Source organism: Dermochelys coriacea, chromosome 7, assembly GCF_009764565.3.
Source record: "Dermochelys coriacea isolate rDerCor1 chromosome 7, rDerCor1.pri.v4, whole genome shotgun sequence".
Lineage (NCBI taxonomy): Eukaryota > Metazoa > Chordata > Testudines > Dermochelyidae > Dermochelys > Dermochelys coriacea.
Genome location: NC_050074.1, coordinates 64,265,860 through 64,293,339, shown reverse-complemented (window position 1 = coordinate 64,293,339; position 27,480 = coordinate 64,265,860). Strand labels below are relative to the sequence as shown.

At 40.3% G+C, this 27,480-nt stretch overlaps 1 long non-coding RNA gene across 1 annotated transcript; it reads right to left on the bottom strand.

The window, feature by feature from the left end:
• Positions 1–241: 241 nt before the first annotated feature.
• LOC122460992 lies at positions 242–15,510 on the bottom strand. The gene is made up of 3 exons (XR_006282676.1): positions 15,368–15,510; positions 12,055–12,058; positions 242–251 (listed from the first exon to the last, which is right to left on the bottom strand). It is a non-coding gene; the product is annotated as an uncharacterized LOC122460992 (long non-coding RNA).
• Positions 15,511–27,480: the final 11,970 nt, after the last annotated feature.

Genomic DNA, 27,480 nt, shown 5'->3' with positions numbered 1-27,480 from the left:
ACCACCACCACCTCGCTCTCCTATAATGCTAGTAGTCTCTGATCCACTGTATCTGTGCTACACCCCAGTTTTTAAACAGTCTCTTGAAGGAATCCTTTAGTGTGCCAGAGCCCCAAGGGGACTGACTCTTCCTTCAGGATAGGCCATACAGCCTCACCGCCTTCTCAACTGGGTTCCAGTACTTCTGTTTCACACCATGAGCTCTGCCCAGCGAGTCCAACTGAGATAGACTCCTGGTAGAGACTTGTTCTCTCCTCAGGGACAAATGATCCACAGCAAATATTTACAGTGACACCCCACACAGCATTTGCAAAACAGCATGGGATTTATGAGTGTCCTAAATATAAAGGGAAGAGTAACCACCTTTCTGTATACAGTGCTATAAAATCCCTCCTGGCCAGAGGTAAAACCCTTTCACCTGTAAAGGGTTAAGAAGCTAAGTTAACCTCGCTGGCACCTGACCCAAAATGACCAATGAGAGGACAAGATACTTTCAAATATGGAGGGGGTGGGGGGAACAAAGGGTTCTATCTGTCTGTGTGACGCTTTTGCCGGGAACAGATCAGAAATGCAAGCCTTCCAACTCCTGTTAAGTTAGTAAGTAATCTAGCTAGAAAATGCATTAGATTTTCTTTTGTTTAATGGTTGGTAAAATAAGCTGTGCTGGAGGGAATGTATATTCCTGTTTTTGTGTCTTTCTGTAACTTAAGGTTTTGCCTAGAGGGATTCTCTATGTTTTGAATCTGATTACCCTGTAAGGTATTTACCATACTGATTTTACAGAGGTGATTCTTTTACTTTTTCTTTAATTAAAATTCTTCTTTTAAGAACCTGATGGATTTTTCATTGTTCTTAAAATGTAAGGGTTTGGGTCTGCGTTCACCTGTACCAATTGGTGAGGATTATTATCAAGCCTTTCCCAGGAAAGAGGGTGTAGGGCTGGGGGGGGGGGGAGAAGACGTCTCCAAGTGGTCTCTTTCCCTGTTCTTTGTTTAAAACGTGTGGTGGTGGCAGCATAGGGTTCAAGGACAAGGCAAAGTTTGTGCCTTGGGCAAGTTTTTAACCTAAGCTGGTAAGAATAAGCTTAGGGGGTCTTTCATGCAGGTCCCCACATCTGTACCCTAGAGTTCAGAGTGGGGAAGGAACCTTGACAATGAGTAAGCTGAACACAGCATTGGAAGTCCTTATGTTAGCACAGAGACAAAGTCTAGAGCACAATACTTTCTGGTCAGCAACAACTCACCAGCCAAGTGATAATGAACTCCATTTTCAGGCTCTCTCTCACTCAGACATCCTTCCTTAGTCAATTCCCAATGAAAGTATTCCAAGCTTCTTCCACAGCCCACACGTATTCCCTGGTGGAAACATCTGTCCTTTGTTCTTGAGGTAGGGGTCTCTGCTCAGCTTCCTTGCTGAGAGGCAGGGAAATCCTCCTCCCTCTGGGTCATTGGTTGCTAGGTGTTAATGTCCTGGTGACTAGGTTTTCCATTCACTTCTTGGATTTTCTGTTGATATGGGCTGGCCTTGGTCAATCTTTTTAATGACCCATTCAATACATTCAGCCAGTTAGGCCATACACAAACCTGTCTTTCTCAGTCTGCCCTGAGAGCAACAAACCTCTCCCCCTCCACTGGGTAGCAATACAAAGCATAATGGGAATCTGAGGCACACATAGGCTTCATAAAAGTATTTCAAAAAATTCCCACTTCATCACAAGTAGTAGATCCCCAAGAAGATGGTCAGTATCATTACTTCCATTTTATAGAAGGGGAAACTGAAGCATAGAGAGGTAATCTGACTTGCCCACAGTCAACCAGCAACCAAGCTGGAAACAGAATCTAGGTCTGCTCAGTCCCAGGTCCACCAGGCCACACTGCCTGCTAGTGGCAGATTTATTCGATAAAGGTGGGGAGGACAGAAGAAATTAGATTTGAGGTGACATAATGCATGCAACAGATGACACACAGAAATGCAAACACATTAAACTACAATGAACTTGATGTATTTACTTTTCCTGCAAGATTCTTTTTTTGTGTGTGGAGTCCTCTATATAATCAACTAATGCACCTGTGTTACCTACATTTATTAAAGTCCTGGGAGCCCTTGTGGAGTAAAATGGCTGATGTTTAGAAGCAGAACAACTGACCCTGTTCTCACTGATTAAAAGCATTTGCTCACCAGCTACCAAGTTACCAATCCAAATAAACCCAGAGATGGTGACCTTAAAATTTCTAATGCAGAATCTCAGCTACAAATGCGCTTCCCCCTTCTGCAGACATCAAGCCAACAACCTCTAAACACCTCACTCCTGGATTACATCTAAAGATGGCTGCAATGTTAATAGCTGGTAGTCATCCTGCAGTCTGGGCTGCATAGCGTCACATAGCCAATTGGGGCAGCCAAGGTCAGACATGGTTGGCTTCAGTGTTACTCCTGATTGGTGTATAGGCTAACAAGAGGGCCTTGTCTGTGCTGGTTCAAGCACACTGTGGCTTCTCTCCCTACTCCCTTAGGCAGAATTCCCTGAACCTAGTCTAGTAGCCCAGAACATTTTAACATTCTAACATGATGGGGCATCATCCCTCCTCATTTGACCATACTGGAAGGGGCCCTCTGCTAGTAGAGAGGCAGGACAAATTTAAGAAACTTGCTGGTGAGTATTTGCTTCAGGTTGGGGGGCTGTCTGTAAGCAAGGACTGGCCTGTCTCCCAAGATCTGTGAGAGTGATGGGTCGTCCTTCAAGATAGGTTGTAGATCCTTCATGATGCATTGGAGAGTTTTAGTTGGGGGCTGAAGGTGATGGCCAGTGGCGTTCTGTTATTATCTTTGTTGGGCCTGTCCTGTAGTAGGTGACTTCTGGGTACTCTTCTGGCTCTGTCAATCTGTTTCTTCACTTCAACAGGTGGGTATTGTAGTTGTAAGAATGCTTGATAGAGATCTTGTAGGTGTTTGTCTCTGTCTGAGGGGTTGGAGCAAATGTGGTTGTATCGTAGAGCTTGGCTGTAGACAATGGATTGTGTGGTGTGATCTGGGTGAGAGCTGGAGGCATGTAGATAGGAATAGCGGTCAGTAGGTTTCCGGTATAGGGTAATAGGGTATTAGCAGCACTGTAGTGTCCAGGAAGTAGATCTCCTGTGTGGACTGGTCCAGGCTGAGGTTGATGGTGGGATACTCACCAGCAACCACACAACAGAACCATTAACCCAGGAACCTATCCTTGCAACAAAGCCCATTGCCAACTGTATCCACATATCTATTCAGGGGACATCATCATCAGGGCCTAATCACATCAGCCACACTATCAGAGGCTCGTTCACTTGCGCATCTACCAATGTGATATATGCGATCATGTGCCAGCAATGCCCCTCTGCCATGTACATTGGTCAAACTGGACAGTCTCTACGTAAAAGAATAAATGGACACAAATCAGAAATCAAGAATTATAACATTCAAAAACCAGTCAGAGAACACTTCAATCTCTCTGGTCACTCGATTACAGACCTAAGAGTGGCTATTCTTCAACAAAAAAACTTCAAAAACAGACTCCAATGAGAGACTGCTGAATTGGAATTAATTTGCAAACTGGATACAATTAACTTAGGCTTGAATAGAGACTGGGAGTGGATGGGTCATTACCCAAAGTAAAACTATTTCCCCATGTTTATTTCCCCATCCCCCACCGTTCCTCAGACGTTCTTGTCAACTGCTGGAAATGGCCCACCTTGATTATCACTACAAAAGGTTTTCTTCCCCCTCCCCCCTCGCCCCACTCTCCTGCTGGTAATAGCTCATCTTAAGTGATCACTCTCCTTAAAGTGTGTATGGTAACACCCATTGTTTCATGTTCTCTGTGTATATAAATCTCCCCACTCTATTTTCCACTGAATGCATCTGATGAAGTGACCTGTAGCTCACGAAAGCTTATGCTCAAATAAATTTGTTAGTCTCTAAGGTGCCACAAGTACTCCTTTTCTTTTTGCGAATACAGAGTAACAAGGCTGCTACTCTGAAACCTTGCTGCTCAGTGTAAGTGGTTGATGAATCTATTATTGCTTTTAAGCTGCTGGACCTAGTCCTTCAGTTCAATCAGTAGAAACTTGTGCTTTTTAAATCCAGAAGTCCCAGATTCAATCCTCTCAGATAACCCAACCAGAGGCACCATTATAAATAGTTCACTGTTGACCAAGATGAATACTGCGGCTGAAGTTTAAGGAGTAGTCGCAGTTATGAGAAAGGTAACAGTTCTTTTATCTTGCAGTGTTTCCCCTCTCCCACACCAAGGTAAAAAGTCAAATTATGTCTAATGCCTAAAAGTCATATTGAGTTGGCATGGAGTGAAGGCATTATGCTTGTAAGAGGCACTGTAGAAAACACATATTGTGGCAAGTGCTCCTTGACATGCAACAATCCTGGTGCTAGCTACTGCTCTAGGGATGAAGCCATAGCTTCTGCCCTGCCCTGACATTCCTACACAGTGGAACACACACACAGTGACATTTTGGGTTCACCCAGGCCAGTAAGGGGTTTGGTCATCATCTGCCTTGTAACCCTGGCTATCTTGTGGCTATGTAGCTTTGGTCCGGAACTCTGACCCCAACAGTATGCCAGCAGCCCACAAGTTGCACCCTGGCTTTGCCCAACCTGGTTACTCCTTGCAGGCTTAGCACCCTTCCAGCCTCGAATTCATCCCAAAATCATCTCACTGCAGGGACCAGTCCTTCTCTCTGGACCTTTACAGAGAAACCATTGGGTTCGCTGCCTTTATAGAGAGAGTAAAACATTTCTTACTGAACTTATACAGACTATTTATAATGAAAGCAAAACAAGTTTATTAACAAAAAAGCAGGGATTAAGTGATACTGTACCAAGTAAAAGGGATAAAGGCAGAGGTGGTTAAAAGCAAATAAAAGTGAACACACAGATCTAAAAGTCGAAAATGTAATCTAGCAAGTTACAGTCTGTACTCAAGATGGTTTCTCTCACTCAGTCTCCTTTGCAGCCTTTCACTGACCAAGACCCATCACACAGATCAAATCACTTGGTTTGTCTCCCCTAGATCAAAGATAAAGATGGAATCTCTCTCTGTTCCTTATATCCCCAAAGGGATGTCTTTGTCTGACAAGGCTGGAAGACCTCCTAGGGATTCAGTCTCCTGTCTCTCTCTGTGGTACAGGAGCCACACTGATGCTCTGTCTCTTGAGTTCATCATCAGGATAACCCCTGCTGGTTTAGTTCTATTGCTTTGTTTTTTGCTAATATGTAAATGAGATAAACTCACATTCCTTTGCCTAGGACAGTCCTGTTTATCACTTTACCTAGGCCAGGCTATCAGGTCTTAAACATGTTCTACTAATATCATACAGAGGGAATTCACAACTTCACATACAAAGTTAACACATGCATTTTATAACTATATTAATGACCATTATATTAGCTTTCATATAATACCCAACAAGGCATATTTTGTATAAATATTATTGCAGTAGTGCATAGGGTGTGAATACCCCTGTATTCACACCCTATTCAATACCTAGGATATGCCTCTCTCTCAAGGGTCAGAAATGCTTACTGTTACATTGTAGCAACACTGGGGGAGATGATACTTCCTGCCCATTCCTCCCTTCTCGCTTACCCAGGGAGGGGCATTTTCAAAATCCGTTCAAATTATTTATTGTTACAATTTCTAGAAGGATCCAAGTGTATCAGCGGTCTTGGGGTTAACATCACCCTGGAAGGGAAATGCATTCTTTATGTCAAACACAGATGCATATGTTTTATGCATGCTTGTTGTTTTAAAAAAATCAATTTCATTTTTAAAATAAACTTTTCCACATTATCATGGATGTATCATCAGGTGATCAAAGAGTAATCATATTACCCTTTATACACACAAAAATCAACACTATACAATGTAGTTAAATAGGATGGAGTGTAATGGGAGGGTGTGAATGTTGTCTGATTGGGTTGATGGAGGATAATAAGTTATCATAACTCCAGGACAGTATTCACTGCTAATATTGGCTTCTGATTTTTCAAGGCACATGATACCAGTTAATCCTTCACTCTGGGAGTCTCCTCACCTTTGAGCTTCTTTCTAAAATGAAAAAATGCCAACAATTAAACAAACCAAGAAAGCAACTTGAGTTTGTGTAGGTCCTAGATGCCATACACAGCATGTTAGAATACTCAGAACCCCAGGTACCCCTGACCTCACCTACAGCATGAGCCCCACCAACATGAGACTTTCATCCAAGCTTCCCTGGATTTGTTTAATCAGAAAAAGAATAAGATGGAAACACCTTTTCCAGTTCTAGGATAGGAGGGAGAAAATCTTGTTGTGCAAGCCAGATGGCAGGATCTGGATGTGAAATCTTTGGAGGAGAATGAAAATATCCATACCTTCACTGGATAAAGGACCGTTTACCGTACACCTCACGGGATCCTGGAAGGGAAAACTGAGATTTCAGAAAAGCAGAGAAGGATTAAGCAATGCAAGAGTATTGGGGTCCCAATCAGTAAAGAGGGTGCCAAACAATCAAATTCATGGGCAAATTAATGTCCACATTGCACAACTTGAATGAGTCTACATTTCAGTGAGTTATCAAAACCAGCAGGGGCACCCAAAAAAGGCAGACATTAAAGGTATGTGGCAAAGCTCTAAAGGAAGAAAAGGGAGGAAAAGATTTGATTTTCACAGGGCATGCAGTCCCCATCTTTGCACCAAAGGTAAGCCACCTAATTCAGAGTAGGTAGATTAAGGCAATAGCTCTGTTTAAATTGCCCTTCACAGATGAGAAAGTGAAAATACTTTGTGACACAAGATGTGATTCTTTTTCTTTGGAGAACATAAAGAACAACAGAGAACAAAGTGACATGGTCTAACCTGGACAAAGTAGAAGAGTATTTGGGCAACACCAAACAGCTGTGCTAGAATTGTGGCAAAATCAGACAAACCTTCAAGGGGAACAGTATCTAAAAAACATGGACTGGCAGACTTATGGTTTCACTTTGACTTGATCTGAAACTCTGGTTTCACAGACTCATAGATGTAACAGATGCAAAAGACCTGTTAGAAGAGACCTATTCCACCTTCCTACCAACATGCAATTATTCTTCATAGTACAGTTCTTGTTTAGTCAAGTCTAGTTTTAAACCCTCAAATTGGGTTTCTACCACTTCCTCCACAGATTACACACTGCCTACTCAATTTCACCATCAATAGAAATCATCAATTTTTTAGTATCCATGGGCCTGATTCTCCACTCTCACCAGTTTTACAATGGTGCAAACTGTATTGAAGTCAGTAGAGTTACTGATGCTTTATATGAGTGGCAGTGACAGAAGGATCGGGTCCCATGTGCACATGGCATGAGTGCATGCTACCAAGCAATATGTTGGGTAGAAAGAAGACTTTTACAGTGGCTGTGACATGCTGAGTTAAGAACTCAATACAAGATCTGACTCATGCCTCCAAAAAAACAAAATTAACAGATTTTTTTGGGGGGAAAAAAGATTTGCAATCCATGCTTGGTTGAGAGAAGTTCACAGCTTGATTATAGAAAGAATCATCTTTCTCATCTTCCAAATTCATTCAGATGCAAGGCAGCAGCTGGTTTAGCTGCCGTTTGTCTTGCTTTGCATGCAGTATCAAGTTATCTTTTTGTCAGACAAGCCTCAAAGTTCACACATTGCACGTAACAGTATCAAATGTTTCACAGGTGTTTTTTAGTATAATTTTTTAACTAATAGCAACAAGATTATTTGAAGAAGTGAAAGTACCATAATAAGATAAGGAAGTTTAAAAGACAAGTTAGTCTGGCTGCTTTTGCAGACCTTGCCACTTCTCTAGAAGATCCACTCTGGACTCCAGGCTGTTAGCTCTTCAAGGTAATTTATCAAGTACGGAGTTCACCAAGGTCATAGCTAGCTGTCACCATTCAGTGTTACAACCCAATGCTAGTTATAAATGATCTTACAATTATGGCAGAAGCCTGGTACTTGTGGTTCGAAAACAAACTCTTGTATTTCTTATGATAGGAGTCCAGGATACATGAAAGAGCCCTGACCGTTAAAGAAGTACAAATACTACTTCCTAGAGAACCAGTTTGGGTGATTAAGACACAAGCCTTTGATGGAGGGGAAGGATTCTAGAGATATTGTATATGGCCTACTCAGATACCCACAGCATCCCAGGGCAGCTCACCTGCTGCATCACCCCTTAAAAGGCTGATGCTGTATTACATTCTACAGCCAGTCTGCTAGCTCCATTGGATGATTCAAAGCATTATCTTCTCCTTACCCACTTTGAACCTTTATGATAACAGGGAGCACTATCTGTAATTTTGCCTGGTCCCTGTGCAGGTTGTGGTAAATCTAAGGCAGAAAGAGAAGAAATGGAACAAAGAAGTCTAACGAGGCCCATAATCATACAAACCTGGTGACTGAAGCTCTTTACTAACAGATCAGACAGTACAAGGCAGTGGCTCTTGCAATGGCCCTGCCAATGTGCCTCAACATGAACTTCACTGAATCTTTGGGCTATATTTTGAGACTGCCAGTCAGGATACAAATTAGTGTCAGTTATGACTGGAAGAAAGTAGTTTGTGATGGGAACATATAGTATGAACAGACTACATATGGTAAGAACTTGAACGCTACTGAGGTAAATCTCCCATTTGGAACATCAAATTGGCCAATTTACAGATCCCCTGAGCATGCATTTGATTTTCTGCTTTTTTCCTCTTCTTCTGTTCTTAAAACTGAGGCTTCTATTCTTAATCTCTTGTCTCAAATGATTTATGCTCAACGATTTATGCTTAGTAAACGGTAGCATAATGGAAAATGTACAGGTACAGAATATATTCTGTATCTCAGAATATGTAGAGATGGGTCTGAATCATGAAACAAGAATCCTGATTTCTAACCCCTCAAAATATAGGGCCCAGGATCTCAGATTGGGGTGGGAGGCTGTCCTGGCCATTAGAGAGAGATTGAGGCTAGCTGTGAAATTTGGGTCAGAGCTCAAATTTGAAACCCAAAGTTCACATAATTTTAGATCTGATTTTTTATTTTAGTTCATCTCTAAATAGATTTTAATAACTTTTTTTCAAGTCACCAACACTCTGTTTAGACCATCAGCTTTGCATGCTGCATTTATAAATATTGTTCTCAGACAAAAGAACACAAACCTCCCCACCCTGTTGAGATCCCCCAGCCTGGACCACATGGGATCCAACATGTGTTTAAATTGACAGAAGTCCAAGTAATCCAAACAAAGGCATCACTCTGGATGTTGATAATATAAAATACCTAATAACTCGATTTGATCAGAGAAAAGTCTCTTCAATGAATGACTACTTTGCATTTATACAGCATTTCTCATCAGAGACTTTCAAAAAGATTTAAGACATTAATTAAGCCTCACAATACCCATTTTACACCTTGGTAAAATATGTCACAACAGTGGCTACAGAGGAGTAGATCCAGGGACAGCCTGCTATGTCTTGACTGCTAATCAAAAAGTCTATGGAGTACCCCTAGTTCTAATATCTCCAAATATCCCCTTTCACTAAAAAGTTTCACAAAAGAAGTGGGCGCATTAGAGGAATATTCCCCAGCTTTTGAGCAAGACAAGGCAAACTTTCTTATAAAGGGAAAAACAGACAGACATGGACATTACAAGGGAAGTAAAGGAATAAGCCTACATATTCCATGCTAGCCTTAAGGGTCTTTTTCAAGAGCATCACTAGGGAAAAAAACTGATCACATTTCTAATTTAATGTCATTAGTAGTATTTTGGCTGTGTGCAGTATTTCGTTTGGCTAAATATATTACAGCATCAACATGCTGATGACATATAGGTATTCTTCAATTATGCTACAGTATTACTTTGAAATATGTTTCAATTTAAAGTGACACAATAATCCTATATTCACTCATTCTTTAATTTGAATCACTGGTAATACAATATGGATACAACAGACAACCTACTGTCTATTAGCAATTTTACAGTGAATCACTGCTGGAGTCTGTCATCTTAATATTTATTTAACTGAGCTCCATATGATCTATTTGAACATAGCACATATTCCTGTCTTTTCCTTTCTGACATCATGTGTATAAAAACAAATTTTGTTCAGTGTATGAAATATGTATGCATCTTATTCAAAAAGATTTATAAATGCATAAGGTTAAACTCCAAAAAATTAAACAAATACAGAATACCACTAATAATGTTTTATTTATGCACACAACCTCAGGGCTGTATTTTTATAAGCATATTAACAGCATGCTGCACAGGAAAAGGAGAGTTGATGGGTTAGGATCACGGTACTGGGATTCAGGATTCCTGGATTATGTTGTCCTGGTGACCCTAACTCACATTCACAGTCGGTCATACCCTGGGCTGGATGTAAGAAATGAAGGAACTAGCCCCCTATTCTGATCAGACCACTTCTTCTTGGTGGTGGAAAGAAGAGCTCTCCCTCTTGCAGTTCAAGAAGAAACCCTCACCACTGTGCTTGGCTAACCAGCACAAGGCTGGTCTTGAACCTTCTCAGATTCCAAAACTTGCTTATGGAAAAATCTACTCTATTAGTGAAGTAACACAAGCGCTTCCAAATTCCACAGCACTCTCCTCCCACTCCACCACCCACAAAGATCAGGATGGTTCTCCAACAAACAGCAAAAGAAGCAGCAAAGGGACCCTAGACTTGTCCTCTTCCACAGAGGCAGCAAACCTATGCTCTGCAAACATTTTCTGGACCACAAGACACATCGTAAATATATATTGCCTCCTCTGGCCCTAAGAGCACCTCAGTGCCAGAGGGCAAGGGGCTCTCTGGTAGGTAGCAGTGAGTTTCAACTAATCTGACCAGTTCACTGCACCCTACACACTGTTGTCATGATATTTATTTAAAAGGGGTCTTGTAAAATATCATTGGGAAATTAGGTTTCAGAGTAGCAGCTGTGTTAGTAGTAACTCACTGGTCATTAATATTCTTGTGTAATGTATGCATGGTTAACATACAAACAAGGTGTGACCCAAGTCAATGAAAAGCATGTTATATGCAAGGCAAACAAAGGCAGGCGAGTGAGTGGGGGATGATGCCCACTTAACCTCGACTGGGGATGGAGCTACACCTCCAGGAAGCCTTCCTGCCTCTTATACAGGGTCAATAAACATTGGGAAGATATAAGCGAAGGCCAAAAAAACCATCCTTCACCTGAGGAGGCAAAGAATCCAAGCACTTTGGGTTCTGTGTTGGAACCTGGCTAATGACTGGCCAGCCACACTGGAAGAACGACTGTCGTGATGACTTGGAACAGAAGACTGCAGTTTGTTAAGTTAGACTTCAATTTTAGGTTTCAGAGTAGCAGCCATGTTAGTCTGTATTCGCAAAAAGAAAAGGAGGACTTGTGGCACCTTAGAGACTAACAAATTTATTGGAGCATAAGCTTTCGTGAGCTACAGCTCACTTCATTGGATGCATTCAGTGGAAAATATAGTGGGGAGATTTATATACATAGAGAACATGAAACAATGGGTGTTACCATACACACTGTAACCAGAGTGATCAGGTAAGGTGAGCTATTACCAGCAGGAGAGCGGGAGGGGGAACCTTTTGTAATGATAATCAAGGTGGGCCATTTCCAGCAGTTGACAAGAACGTCTGAGGATCAGTGGGAGATGGGGGGGGGAGAATAACATGGGGAAATAGTTTTACTTTGTGTAATGACCCATCCATTCCAGGTCTTTATTCAAGCCTAAGTTAATTGTATCCAGTTTGCAAATTAAGTCCAATTCAGCAGTCTCTCGTGGGTCGTGGAGTCTGTTTTTGAAGTTTTTCTGTTGAAGAATAGCCACTCTTAGGTCTGTAATCAAGTGACAAGAGAGACTGAATTTTTGGTTTTTGAATGTTATAATTCTTGACGTCTGATTTGTGTCCATTTATTCTTTTACATAGAGACTGTCCAGTTTGACCAATGTACATGGCAGAGGGGCATTGCTGGCACATGATGGCATATATCACATTGGTAGATGAGCAGGTGAACGAGCCTCTGATATTGTGGCTGATGTGATTAGGTCCTATGATGGTGTCCCCTGAATAGATATGTGGACAGAGTTGGCAACAGGCTTTGTTGCAAGGATAGGTTCCTAGGTTAGTGGTTCTGTTGTATGGTATGTGGTTGTTGGTGAGTATTTGCTTCAGGTTGGGGGGCTGTCTGTAAGCGAGGACTGGCCTGTCTCCCAAGATCTGTGAGAGTGATGGGTCATCCTTCAGGATAGATTGTAGATCCTTGATGATGTGTTGGAGAGATTTTAGTTGGGGTCTAAAGGTGATGGCTAGTGGCTGTTATTTTCTTTGTTGGGCCTGTCCTGTAGTAGGTGACTTCTGGGTACTCATCCACAGCCTCAGAAACAACTCTGACATCAGAATCAAAAAGGCTGACAAAGGAGGTGCTGTCATCATCATGAATAGGTCAGAATATGAGGCCATGGTCTCATAGGCTACCAAGAAATAGCTAAAAGCATGAGATCAGGAACACACCACCATCCCGTCCAAGAACTGAGCCCATTTACAAACATAATAGTCATTAGACAGTAGCTCTGATTGCTGTCAGGACTTCTATTATTTTGATCCCTGCCCTGCTCGGGTGCCTGGGGAAAGAAAGGACACCTGTAGCAGAACCGAATGATAACAGAAATTGTCTGCATTTCCTCTGCTAAGGAGAAGCTATCACCCATTGTAAAATATGCAATACTCCAACCACTGCTAAAGAAACCATCCCTTGATGCTAGAGACCTTTCAAACCGTGGCCAAGGATCTAACCTCCCTCTCTAAGCATGAGAGAGAGCCTCCAGTCCTGCTTTTTCCAAGAACACAGATGTCGTAAATTAAAATTCCATATTATAGGGTCTCTTGGGATTACTTGGATTATTTGCTTTTTGCTACTGGCTCCTTTTGTCTTAGTCACTGGGTGGGCAATTCTCTTCTTAGTCTGTGCCAAGCATGATGGTATTAGGAATCTTATTTTGGGAGAAGAGCTCCACCATAGGGCCAGCTACTAAGATGCCAGGTTGGAAGAAAAAAAATCTGCATGATTGATATAGGGCAAAGGGCTTTCAATTTTTTTTTCTTTCCTCTAGCATCATCTTAAAACTTCAGGGAAATAAGCCATTTGAGGGGAAATGATGTGGTATTATTTCTTGACTGATAAGCCTCCAGTGTAATGCACAAAATGTTCCATATACCCATTCTGTTGTTGCAGATATAACATTCACATCTGAGCCCATTTTTTCCCCTTCTCTCTTGTTCTCATTCATTTTTTCCCCCATTTCTGACCATACGTTTCCTGAATTCCTGGCAAGCTTTCCGAGCTGCAGAACAAAATTTAGACTAGAAATGGAGTGGCAGCACTTTTTCATTCAAATTAAGGAAACAATCTGGGCTGCATGAGATATCCAAATGGGTAGAACAGAACCTTAAGCAGGCCTTGGTTCTTTAATTCCTATTGGCCAAGGAGTGCAGAGCTAGTCACAGATTTTGTAAACCTGATTAATGGGCAGAGATTATTAGTATTATTGAAATGGACTGTGCTTCATTGAAATATTCACTGTCTCATATCAATGTCACACAACACAGCGTTAATGGGATCGAGATGCCACAATAATAGTTTCCATGACAATGCACTACATTTAGTCAGCAGCACCTCCCTACGTAAACAGTAATCCTTCGGAAAAACAAGAAGGTCATTACAGCAGCTTGTCAAATCAATGCAGAGAGTGTCTGTGCTGATTAAGGCATCTTCTCTCAGCTCTGACATGGTGTCAATAGTACTGGGCCACTAGTACTCAGTCAGATGATTGAAGTGAAATGCCCATCAGTCAGGGAGTTGAGGTGGACTAATGATTCCCTGTGCTGCCTATTAGAACTACATGACAACTCAATCCTTTTTGCTTTAAAAAAATAAGTGACCTTGTTGCTTTGCTTGAAGCTGAATTAAATTGACAACAGCAGCTAATCTTTACCTACGGCGATTAGCAGAATTAAAGAAGAACAACAAAGGCACACAAGGTTTTATGTTTTATCTTCTTGGTTTGATAATTGCTCGCAGATCTACTAGGGTCTAACTCTTTGTAACCGGGCACAATGTAAATATGTATTCCAAGCCAAGTGGCATTTGAAGGGATCTGTGCTAATTTCTATGCATCAGTGGACTATTTAAAATAAATAAATACATGTGCATAGAGAAAGTCTATTCCAAAAATAAACAATCAGAAGAGAGAATTTCAGGAATCTTCTAAATGTGTGCTTAAGTCTAAAAACCACCCCCTGCATATTCTAATGTAGCTCGCGGGCCCACTTCTGCACCCCGACTCTGCAACTATTTGCATGAGTAGATGCTACTCAGCTTGATTAAGGAAGCAACTCATGCCCTGCACTCACACCAAATATTGCTGTTAAAAATCAATACAATACACACATTTTTAGAATGTTTTTCCTGTCATTTAGCAATATATTTTCATTAATATCACAATATGTAGCTTCTTGTTTTACACTGTTAAATTTAACCAGGAAAAAGCCTAAACAAAACTCAGTATAAAACACACAAGTGCATGAGTACACATACTTCCCTCCCCCCCCCCACTCAAGGCCATTTTAAACTGATGTGCTTGATGAAAGTCTTCATGTCCACATCATGTTTCTCTTCCGTTTATCAGTTTACATTACTGACCTACTCAATCAAAAAGGAGAGAGAAAAGTTACAAGGGGAAAAAAAGAAATCCCAAGCAGAATATTTCTCAGCATGATGTATGTTAATGGGAAAAATCTGAGATGCTAGTAAAACTAAAAAGATACCCTTATTTATTCTACTCATGCATATATTACTTAAAAATGTACTTTCATCCACAAAATTATCAAGAGAACTGAGCAGCATATACACATTTAGAGTCCAAAAGAAATTATAGCACTGTACCACTGAAATATGGATATGGACAAAACAGATTCAGGATGGAAAAGTAAGTAGTGGCCCAAATTCTGCTCTTACTGAGGACCTAATCCAAAGCCCATTAGAATCAACAGGAGTCTTTCAATTGACTTCAGCAAGCTGTATAATCCTAGTGATTTCAATAGTGCAAATGAGAACATTATATGATCCAATACATAGAAAACCTGTGCTTATGAAAAGTAGAAATAGCTGGTTACAAGGTTCTTATGCAAAGGCTATATTAAAAATGCCACTGAGTAGCAAGATGGATGAGGACCCAGGTCAAAGGCAATTTATGTATACCAAGAAATTTATTTTTGATGGGAAGACTAGATGGCTCACAGGATCGATACTGGGGTAGAAAGCCCCTCACCTCAGCCAGCCGGCACGCTGCTGCCCCTACCCAGCCCCAGCCGCCCTGGCAAGGAGTGGGTCAGCAGGAGGCCTTGCTCGGTGCAGTATCTGCTGCCCGTGGTGGGGTGGGGGAGGAGCTGGGTCTGTCCATGAGTCCGTCCATCGCTACTCTGCAACCTCACCTCTTGGTAACCTACTCAAATCCAGCCCAAGGCAGTAGCAGTTGAAAGTTACCACTATCTGATGGCTGTTCAATAGTGTGGAGATAGTTGGCCAGTTGATCTAAGCCCAGTTCCATCACCATATCAGAGGTTCACTGGAATCCACTGTGGAAGTTTCACAGTAGAGCTCAAGAAATGAACAGAGAAGGAAACTGAACTACCTCCTTTTTCAGCTGCAGAGGGCTGTCCCCTAGAGTTTGGCAAAGCTTGCAGTGCTGTCACTATGTTAACCATGCTTTTTATGTTCTGTGTATATGTCCATTTCTCCACGTGACAGGTTAGAAGGAAATGGCCCGAATCAGATGTCATTGGTGCTGTTACAAATCTAATAGGAATTTGTCTTGCATCTATTGCCTCTTGAGATCTGTATGACATCACTGACTTCACTCCAACCCAGCACATTTTGCACTTCTAAAAATATATAATTGAGGTATTCCAACATATCAGACTGGTTTCCTTTAATGCGTGATTTAAGGCTTTAGGCTCCTACATTATAAGCTTTAGCTTATAATCAATTGCTTACTCATTCACTCATTGAGGGAGAATAGCAACATACACTGATCACATCTGTAATGTGAGCAAACCTAAAAAAAAAAATATGTAGAATGTTAACCTTCCCTGCCAAATAATCCCTGTATGATCAAAACAGCTTAATAAGAGCATATTGGATGTACTGACAAAGGCAGTGATAGCCCATTGGAGGCCTAAGCCCACACAACACATACTAATAATAAATAGGGGGTCTCCTTAAGCTGCCCAAGGCCCCAAGCAATAACTTGGTTTGCTTATACCTAGCACACTGGCTCTGTGTGGTGCTTCCATTAATATCAGTCTTATCATTTGACAGATTTTGCAATATCTGTTTTCCAACAGCATGACAGCTGCACTGTTTCCTTGGTTAGTTCATATTGTACAGTAGGTTCACATCATAATGTTCATGATTTTACATAATTGTGTAGAACACACGAGTAAACCTATGCACTTTGCTTTCAGCCAACCCAAACATTTCCTGCACACAGTCATCACTGTAGCATGAAATTCCCATTAATATAGGTAATCATATTATTATTTTTGATATATGCTACTTAATGCTTTCCATAAAGAATTGTGTAAACAGAATCACAGACTTCTATAGATATATTGTCAGTGCTGTCCCACAGGGCTCAGCTGGAGTTTGACAAAGTAAAGCAAACATCATTCTCTGTGTCCCTGTTGGCAGCCTATATAATAGGTATTGAGATCCATTCCATCCAATAGAAAGAATTAAAAAAAGTGTTAAGGCCTTTCACTGGGGAATGGTTTAATTGGTGGCTGTTAATCAACCTCACTTGTTTCACTAATCTTGATTAACTTTCCAATCTGACAGTGTGTGTGTGGATGTGAGAAAGGGGTGAGAAATGAGAGACAGGAGATTTTACATATTAATTCTGAGGGCTGATTAAGGGCTCTCTCATTTAAAGACTATAATTATGAAATTATGTGAAGCTAGCCAAAAATACAATGGAGTAAAAATATCCATTTCTACTCGCAGATCGACCCTTATACGATAGTAGATCATCTTGAAAGGAATATATAAACAGAAAATCAAAAAGCATTCAGAATAGAGTCCTGCTTTGCCACTGAAAACTAAAACAGAACATTCAGAATGAATGCTTTCTCACTGGTTACTATCCCAGCCATTAACTGCTACAAAACTAACAGCACTGTAAACAAAAGCACACAACAGTGGTGTCACATACATCTTGAGAGGTTTCACATACAAGAGAAATTTCTACTAGGTTTGTAGCAGCCCTGAGTTGGGTCATTTCCTGATGACCATATAAGAACTCTTCCAGTGAGTCAGTAATGCCCTTGCCATTAGCCATTGGTCAAGTGATACGAGACAATATTCTAGGTCACCTCTGAAATGTGGCTGTTCCGGATGATACAATATTCCAGCTGGAAGACTGATTAATGATAAAAGAAACATGCATTTCCCGCAACCTGTTGGGTAGGCAAAGGTCACAGAGTCAGCACATCTGTGGCAGAGTGTGGCAGACAAAAGCACCTTTAAAGAACCTCTATCTGGCAAAGAGGCTCCAGCACGGATCCTTGAGGTCTGCACAGAACAAGCACACAAAATTCATTCTGGTTCTAGTAGCATTCCCTGTTTTAAGTGCAGAGAACCTCTCTGAAAATGGAATGAACTTTTTTCAATGTGCTACTGTTACCTGTGCCCACAAATAGAGATTTTACAACACATTGAGGCCAAAGTTTTCAAACTCTGTGGCCTAAATCTGGATTTAGATGCCTATTTTAAGGCAAAAATGTCTGAAAATTCTGGTTGTAGTTGTGAATACCAAGACATGCTAACGTAAAAGGTGAAATTTGCTTCACAGGTTTAATACACCAAACTAAACATCACCTAGATATAATCTTAAGAGATGCAAAATTTGCATCTGGATTTCAAACATGCCAGTTTGTAAGAGGAGTCTCACAAAAACTACACATTAAAATAATTATTTATATATTATAAATGAGGTAACACTAACAGTTTTCCCCCACGAATACAATAAAATAGCTTGTTAAAACAAATACCAGAATTTTCTTTAAGTAAACTAACACCTTCATATTTTGTTTAAATTATAAAACAAAAGCCAAAAATATTTTTAAGAGACTTGTAAAAATAGTAGACTAACAAGATATCTAAGGAAATAACCTGAAATTATTAGCATAATAATCCACATGTCAAACTAAAGTTGGCTCAAGCATTTGCTGTCTGCAGCTAAACCCTTGCTGAGCCTGAAGCACTGCCATAGGCTCAACAGCCTGTGGGAATTGTAGTTAAAGAAGCTTGGGACCAGCAGGTGTGTTGGGGAGCAAGTAGGTAAGCAGAGACAGTCAGGAGGTTGCAGGGAATGACACAAACCCCAAAGGGTTTCTGTGGAAAAACTAAAGAACGGTTACTTACCCAACAGTACCTGTGGTCCTTCACATCAAGTTGCCAGTGTGGATCCCACTATAGGTGCCTATTTGCCTCAAGACTGGATTCTTTTGAACAGCAGTATCCGCATGTCCCATGTGCCTCTACTTGCTCCCATACAAGGGCATAAAAGATGAGGTGGTTGCAATCCTCCCTCAGGTCCTCCCCAATTCACAGCCTGTGCAACTGAGGACTCTGAAAAGTGGCAGAGAATCCATACTAACTACGTCTCAAAGAACCAGTGTTTCTGTAGGATAAGTAACTGTTCTTTCTTCTTTGACTATGTGTCAGTGCAGATCCCACTGTAGGTTAGCGGCAAGCAGCATCTTCCCAAGACATAGGGAGTAAGGAGTTTCAGCTGCAGTCAGAGTGAAGTACTGCTCTCCTGAATTTGATATCTCCCCTGGCTGCAATGTCAAGTGCATAAAATGTTCAACAAAAGTTATGGTGTTGCGCCATGTCTTGGATATGACAAAGACCCTGTTTTCTCTGGAATGAAGAAATATAATTTGTGAGTCCTCACAGAGAAGCATAAACATACCAAATGGGGGAGGTCTGTACAGGGGTATCTCACCAGAAAGGTTCGGTCCAGACATTGATGATCAATTCACGATGGTGGAAGTAGAAGATCAGAAGTGAAGAAATTTAGCTGGAGCTAAGAACTGGAGGATCAGACACTCACCAGAGTCTGTCTTGCTGCCACAGATGGCAGGAAGGAACTAAGAAAGGGCCACAGCAGGAAGTGGCAAAAACTCCAATGACACTGCTAGTAAAAAAAAAAATAATAATAATAAAAAATCCAGTCTTACACCATGAGACGTATAGTGGGATCCACACTGATACATACTTGAAATAGTGGGAAAAACTTCAGAGATAGCAGATGGATAGTCCCAAGAAGGGTGAGACTCCCAGAAGGGTTTTGTTTAGGTCTAGTTCAACTAACCCAGTAAGACTAAAATAATGACATAATTAAGGATACAATTTAGTCACTGAGGTCATGGCTCTCACCGATTCTGTGATTTTACTGGACCTCCTTGACTTCTTCTGTGTGCTCCCCCCATGGGTCTCCAGCTGTCATTCCTCCCCTGCCCCCCAACACTGCCCCCCCATTATTTTTAGTAAAGTCATAGACAGGTCACAGGCTCCTGTGAATTTCTTTTTATTGCCTGAAACCTATGACTTTTACTAAAAATAACCATGACAAAATCTTAATCTTAATCATAATGAAGCCAGATAATAGTTTGCACATTTATCAAAGGACATGAAGCTTTCTACGAAGTTGAATCTCAGATCCATACCCTGAAGTAGGTAGGTATTACTTCCTCCATTTTACAGAGGAAGCAACTGAGGCACAGAGAGGATGTGAATTACCTAATTGCACACAGGGATTTCATCTCAGAGCCTGGAATGTGACTGAAGAGTAGACCAGGTTGAAATATTTCAATTTCAATTTATTTCTGAAAAAAAAAAATCTTGTTTTACTGCCAGCTTTACTCAAGAGGCTTGACTACAAGTTCCCTACTGTAACCACATACCCTTCCTGAAAAACCTTATGGCTGATATCAAATGGAGAGACAAGAGTAGAAAAAAATGAAGGACATCTTGAAGACTTGGAAGAAAATGAAGAAATGAACAATGGTCTAATATTGCAAGCAGAGCAAGGGGTTGATAAGCTATACTTATAAATTAATATATATTATAGATAGCAACTGCAACAGGTTGCAAAAGGTTATTAGGAGAGAGGATCGTGAATGGTGATGATTCAAGGACTGACTGACACTCTTAAATATTCATCCTGTAGTTGATATTGAAGACTGTGATAAGACTTCTTGAGCCAGATTTGAATCTCAATTTTCAGAGAGGCATTCATGGACAGAGGACTGCTCTCATGGGATGGAGAGAAAGACTTCTAGGGTGGAGGTGGGCACAACTGATTTAAAAGAGCTTTAAACTAGAAATTCAGGGGAGACAGATAGAAGATGATCCCAATTCGAATATAGAGCAGGAGGAAAATCAAGTAAAAGAAGATATGGCAATGGAGAAAGGAACAACAAAGGGTAGGAGAATGGACAGCAAGGGGAAAGATAGTGCCAATACCACTGAAAGTCACAGTCAGAGAAGCAACACTGGCAGTAAAACTTAATTGTCTGAGAGTGGGACAAGAAACAGAAACAACTGACATGTCTGCACTTCAGTGCAAGGAGCCTGGGTAAGAAAATGAAGGAACTAGTACAGAACTAGTGCAGAAAGTGAAACCACAATATTTTAGGGATACTGGAAAGATGGTGGAATAGTAGTTGTGATGAGAATACAGGTATTGAAGCATATGTGATGTTCAAGAAAAAGAAAGGTGGTGGAGTAACATTGTATATTAATGATGAGGTAGACTGTAAAAAAATTAGGATAAAATGGAAACTGTTTGGGTCAAAAGCATTTTAGAGAAGAAAGGTAATAGAGGCTCCATTGGGATAGTGCTTGGAGTCTGCTACAGACCCCCGGGATCTAATTTGGATATGGACAGGCACCTCTAATATTTTTAATGAAATAAATACTACTGGGATTTTTGTGATTGAGAGACTAGCTTCCCAGATATAGATTAGAGAACAAGGGCTACTAATAATGGCAGATCTTGATCTCTCTGGATGTGGTATAGCTGGCAGAATTCTTCCCCAAATTGTCACCGAACTAACAAGAGCTGATGATGCCATTTTAAATTGAGTATAAAGTAGCAAAGACCTCATAGAAGAGCTGATTGTAGAGGATAACCTTGGTTTGAGTGATTATGAGTTAATTCAGTTTAAATTAAATAAACAAAAATAAGTCTCCAACTAGGGCCCTTGATTGCAAAAGTGTAAACAATATTTTTAAAGAGAATTAGTTAGGAACATGGACTGGACTGAAGAACTTGAGGATCTGAATGTGAAGAAGGCTTGGAATTACTTTAAATCAAAGTTGCAGACACTATGTGAAGCCTGCATCCCAAGAAAGGGGAAAAAATTCATAGGAAAAGGTTACAGACTAAAATGGATAAACAAACACCTCAAACAGGTTATTAAGATAAAGCAGAAAGCCTACAAAGGAATGGAAGAAGTGTGGGATCAGCAAGAAGAATACCTTTCTTAGAAGTAAGAAAATGTAGGGGGGAAAGTGAGAACTGCCAAAAGCCAAGCAAAGTTGGACGTTGCAAAGGAAATTAAAACCAGTAGAAGAGGTTCTTTAGACATATGAATAAAAAGAAAACAAGGAAAGGAGAAGTGGGGCCACTATATACTGAGGACAGGGTGGAGGTTAAAAGATAATCGTGATATAGCTCAACACCTAAATGAATACTTTGCCTCAGTTTTTAGTCAAGATAATGAGGAGCGTGGGGGTAGTTGCAAGTGGCTAATGGGACCAAGGATATAGAAATAGAAATTACCATGCCCGAGGTGGAAGCCAAACTCAAATAGTTTAATGGGACCAAATCAGGAGGCCCAGATAATCTCCATTCAAGAATATTAAAGAAACTGGCACATCACATTGCAAGCCTAATAGCAAGGATTTTTAATGAGTCAGTCGACTCAAGGGTTGTACCCTCTGACTGGAGAATTAGAAATATAGTACCTATATTTTATTAAAAGGAAAAAAAATGTCCCCAGAAACTGCAGGCCCCATTAGTTTGACCACAATTGCATGCAAGGTCCTAGAACAAATTTTGAAAGAGAGAATAGTTAAGGACAGATGTAAATGGTAACTGGGATAAAACATAACATGTTTTTACAAAAGCTAGATCATGCCAGACCAACCTGATCTCTTTCTTTGAGAAGATAACCAATTTTTTAGACAAAGGGAATGCAATAGATCTAATTTACCTAGATTTCAGTAAAGCATTTGATATAGTTCCACACGAGAAATTATTAGTTAAATTGGAGAAGATGGGGATTAATACAAGAACTGAAATGAGAGTAAGGAACTGATTAAAGAGGAAATGACAACTAGTCTTGCTGAAAGGCGAACTGTCAGGCTGGAGGGAGGTTATTAGTGGAGCTCCTCAAAGATCAGTTTTGGTGCCAACCTTATTTAATATTTTCATTAATTACCTGGAAACAAAAAAAGAGGGAGTGACCAAATAAAATTTGCAGATGACATGAAGTTGGGAAGTATGGCCAATATGGAGGACCACCAGAATATCATAATAGAAATGGGATGAAATTTAATAGTGCAAAGTCATGCATTTGCTAGAATGTTTGCTACAAACTGGGGAAATATCAGCTGGGAACAAGAGGAGGAGGAAAGACCCGGGTATATTGGTCAATCACAGGGTGATGACGAGTCATCCATGTGATGTGGCTATGAAAAAGGCTAATGCAATTCTAGGATGCATCAGGCAACATATTTCTAGTAGAGGCATGGAAATTTTATTACCATTATACAAGACACTGGTGAGACCTCACTTGGAATACTGTGGGCAATTGGTTTCCCACGTTTAAGAAAGATGAAATAAAACTGAAATAGATGACAAGAAGGGCTGCTAGGATAATCAGATAAATGGAGACAAGACGAGACTTGAGGAGCTTAGCTTGTTCAGGTTAACAAAATGAAGGCAGAGAGGTGGGGGAAGAGATGATTGTTCTCTATAAATACACAAAAGGAATAAACATAAGGGAGATATTTAAGTTAAGGGCCAGTGCTGGAACAAGAACAAATGGATATACACTGTCCATAAATAAGTTTAGGCTTGAAATTAGATGAACATTTCAAACCATCAGAGGAACGAAATTCTGGAAAAGCCATTCTGGAGAGTTGTGGGAGAGGGACAAAAAAACTAATGTATTTCAGGACTGAGCTTGATAAATTTATGGAGAGGATGGTATGATGAGATGGCTCATCTGTAATTGTTACTAGCAAACATCTCCAATGGCCAGAGATGGACCACTAGATGGGGAGGGCTCTGAATTATTAGAGAGAATGCTTTCCCAGGTGTTCACATGGCCACATGCTCAGGGTCTAACTGAACACTATATTTGGGGTTAGAAAAGATTTATCCCACAGGTCAGATTGACAGAGACCTGGGGGATTTTTTTTCACCTTCCTCTGCAATGTGGGGCCTGAGTCACTTGCTGGCTTTGAACTAGAGAAAATGGTGGATTTTCTATAACATGAAGTGTTTAAATCAAGATTTGAGACTTTATTAACTCAGCCCAAGGCTATGGCCCTTCTGCAGAAGTGGGTGGGTGAGATGGTCAGACTCGATGATCATGTTTGTTCCTTGTGGTTTCAGAGTCTTTGAGGTGTGAATCTGGAGCAATTTAATTACAGTATGTGAAGTTATAAACAGATTTATGAAAGAGCATAGTCTGGACTCCTTACACCTATGTGAGGTTTTTAATTTTTTTTTTAAGTAAAAATAATGGAATTCATTAGGAAATATGAACATGGCAAATGCTCTTTGGATTTTGTGAGCTTGAGAAGCTGTCTCACAAATGTTTTCAGCAATGATAAACGCTTTGATACTCCCACAGGAAATGATTCATAGATTCATACAGATTCATAGATACCAAGACCAGAAGGGACCATTATGATCATCTAGTCCGACCCCCTGCACAACGCAGGCCACAGAATCTCACCCTCCCACTCCTGCGATAAACCTCTCACCTATGTCTGGCTATTGAAGTCCTCAAATCATGGTTTAAAGACTTCAAGGTGCAGAGAATCCTCCAGCAAGTGACCTGTGCCCCATGCTACAGAGGAAGGCAAAAAATCCCCAGGGCCTCTTCCAATCTGCTCGGGAGGAAAATTCCTTCCTGACCCCAAACATGGCGATCAGTTGAATCCTGAGCATATGGGCAAGATTCACCAGCCAGATACCCAGGAAAGAATTCTCTGTAGTAACTCAGATCCCACCCCATCTAACATCCCATCATGGGCCATTGGGCCTATTTACCATGAATATTTAAAGATCAATTAATTGTCAAAATCATGTTATCCCATCATACCATCTCCTCCATAAACTTATCGAGTTTAATCTTGAAGCGAGATAGGTCTTTTGCCCCCACTGCTTCCCTTGGAAGGCTATTCCAGAACTTCACTCCTCCGATGGTTAGAAACCTTCATCTAATTTCAAGTCTAAACTTCCCGATGGCCAGTTTATATCCATTTGTTCTTGTGTCCACATTGGTACTGAGCTTAAATAATTCCTCTCCTTCTCTGGTATTTATCCCTCTGATATATTTATAGAGAGCAATCATATCTCCCCTCAACTTTCTTTTGGTTAGGCTAACCAAGCCAAGTTCCTTGAGTCTCCTTTCATAAGACAGGTTTTCCATTCCTCCGATCACTCTAGTAGCCCTTCTCTGTACCTGTTACAGTTTGAATGATGAATGAAATGTAAAGGGCAATGGCAACAGCATTGATAAATATGAAGCCCAGTGGGAATTATAATAGAAAACTTGTTAGGCACCAGCAGGGCTCTGAAAGATCAAAATTAACTGAATTGCTTTTCTGTGTGGTCTGCCATGATAGCTGAAGTCAACCGGAACATTTGCATTAATGGACTAATTGTAAATGCAGGGGCTATTGGCAGGGAATTCTGAATGAAGGGCCTTCAGCTCTGAAATTCACATCTTCTATTGCACTGACAGATCCTGAATCAGTTGACCTTCAAGATTCAGTGCAGTCCTCTTTGTTTATATCATCTGATAGGGTGATGAGGATGCATTGTAGTATAATACTGGGCTTACGTCAGTTAGTTATGACTATCAACTAAATTCTGATATTCCCATCTTTTTAATACTTGCATACCTGTCCTGAGACATTATGCACTACAAAATTTATACACTAAAAAATTATTCAGTATAGAAGCTGTATTTGAAGTATTGAATAGATTGCTGGCTGAGAAAACGACAGACTCATTATGTATACATTTGTAAAGAGCAAAGCAAACACAATAATGAGGGGCAATTTGGAATAAATTAAAGTAATATTGTAACAACTACAACTAGCCTATCATGCCTGAAGGGATATCTTGCCTAAAGGGATGTGGTCTAGAGACCACCAGAGCTTGGAGCCATTGAAACCACTATAGAAAGTCAATAATGGCAGTACATCAGGTATAATTTATTTACAATTTGAGAAAGCTTTCCATCAAGTCCCTCATGACAGGCTACGGTTACATTAAAAGCTGCAGTGATCCTGATGAAGACAAAGTCAATATCAACAAACAAACAAACAAACAAAGGGACCTATAAAATAGTAATAAAAAGATGCTGCTTCCCAGGCAGGAAGCAGTGGAGATCCAGGCAGCAACTTGAACCTTTACTTCTTAGATTTATTAAATGTTAGGCACTCACTGGAGAGGCTACTGACAGGACATGAAGCCTATGTAAATAAAGTCTCTTTAAATATTGTTTCTTTACACTTGATCCTACTACCACACAGAGAGCCCGTGTTGACTATATATCAGAAATCATTATCTACGTCCACAGTATTTGGAGGCCATTGTGGTGAAGCCAGATTTTTTAAGATTTCTCCTGGTACTTCCACCCCACTCACTCCTTATTTGTGTTTTTAACTAGACACAGGGAATGGAAATTTAAGAAACTTTTAGGAACAATCACCTCTGTGATTATTCTCCCACTTCCTCTAAACACACGAGGCCTGTAAAGAAATACAAATATAAGGAGACTAAAAGTGGAAGAACAAACAATACTATTGAAAAGAAAGGGACTGGATACACTAGATGCAACAAACTACAATAAAGAGACAGTAGAAAAAAATGTACGTGAAACCTATTTTATGCAAGAAAATAGATTCTGGGCCTGATTATCCTCTCAATTACAATGGTGTAAATCAAGAACTACTCCACTTAAGTCAGTCAAGTTATATTGGTGTATAACTGGTCAGAGATCAGAATCATGATAATAAAATCCATGCTGTAAACTAACTAATGTTCCGAAAGAGAGACCATTTTTGCTGGAAAGAAACAGGTATGAATCAAGTAGCTTTGGTGCCATGTTCCTCAAACATTACTTTTGCACCTCTATTCAGGCCTGCAAACCCCTATTACTCCTCTCACCATGAACTTTTCCTGAGTAGTTTTCTATTCATGCTGAACCATGTGCTAATTCTGCATGTTAGCAAAACATCCACTTTGTTCTTATAGTAATCCCCTAATCCCATTCCATTAAACTAAAACTAGATTTTTACAGATAGATCACAAAAAAACATAAAAAGTTAACAGAATCCATCAAAACTAGCAAAAAAAGTCCAAAATAATGCTAGAGAATTAAGCTTTTACAATCTCCTATGGTCTCAATGTTTTCTTGTACTCTCCCCTCTGCGGTCTCCATCTTACCTGTTGTCTTATACATAGACTGTAAACTCTTTGGGGCACCTAATACAATGGTGTCCTGGTCCAGGAGTGGGGCTGCTGGGCACTACAGTAATACAAATAATAGTAATATTGAACTCAGACAAAATTATACTGAGCTAATACCATTGCAGCTAGAGACTTATTGATTTGGCCTCAACATATTACAGAAGCCTTTGTGATTATTTGATTGGTGAGACATGTGATCTGGAAAGCACATCTATGCACATATAGTTTTTAGAATTAGAAAAGTCCTGTTAGGTTGTCTAGTCATTTTATGTAATCCACTCATATTACACATCACTTGTACCATCTAACCTTGCAGATTGTCATGAAAATTAACTATTTCATGTACAATATCTACCCTCCTGTCCTTTGCCATAATAACAGAGAAAAAGATAATTATTTTGTATTTAATGTTTTTTTTAAAAAGTCAACGCAGACAAATGGGCAAGTAGAACTTTCCAAGGCTGATCAAGCGATTAAGTTCTCAAGTATGTCTTCCTGCTCTTTTAGTTTGTGTGTTCATACGAAGTCTGGTTGGTACATGATTCACATGATGCCATTTGGGACAGGCACATTCTCCATTCAATTTCTGCTGT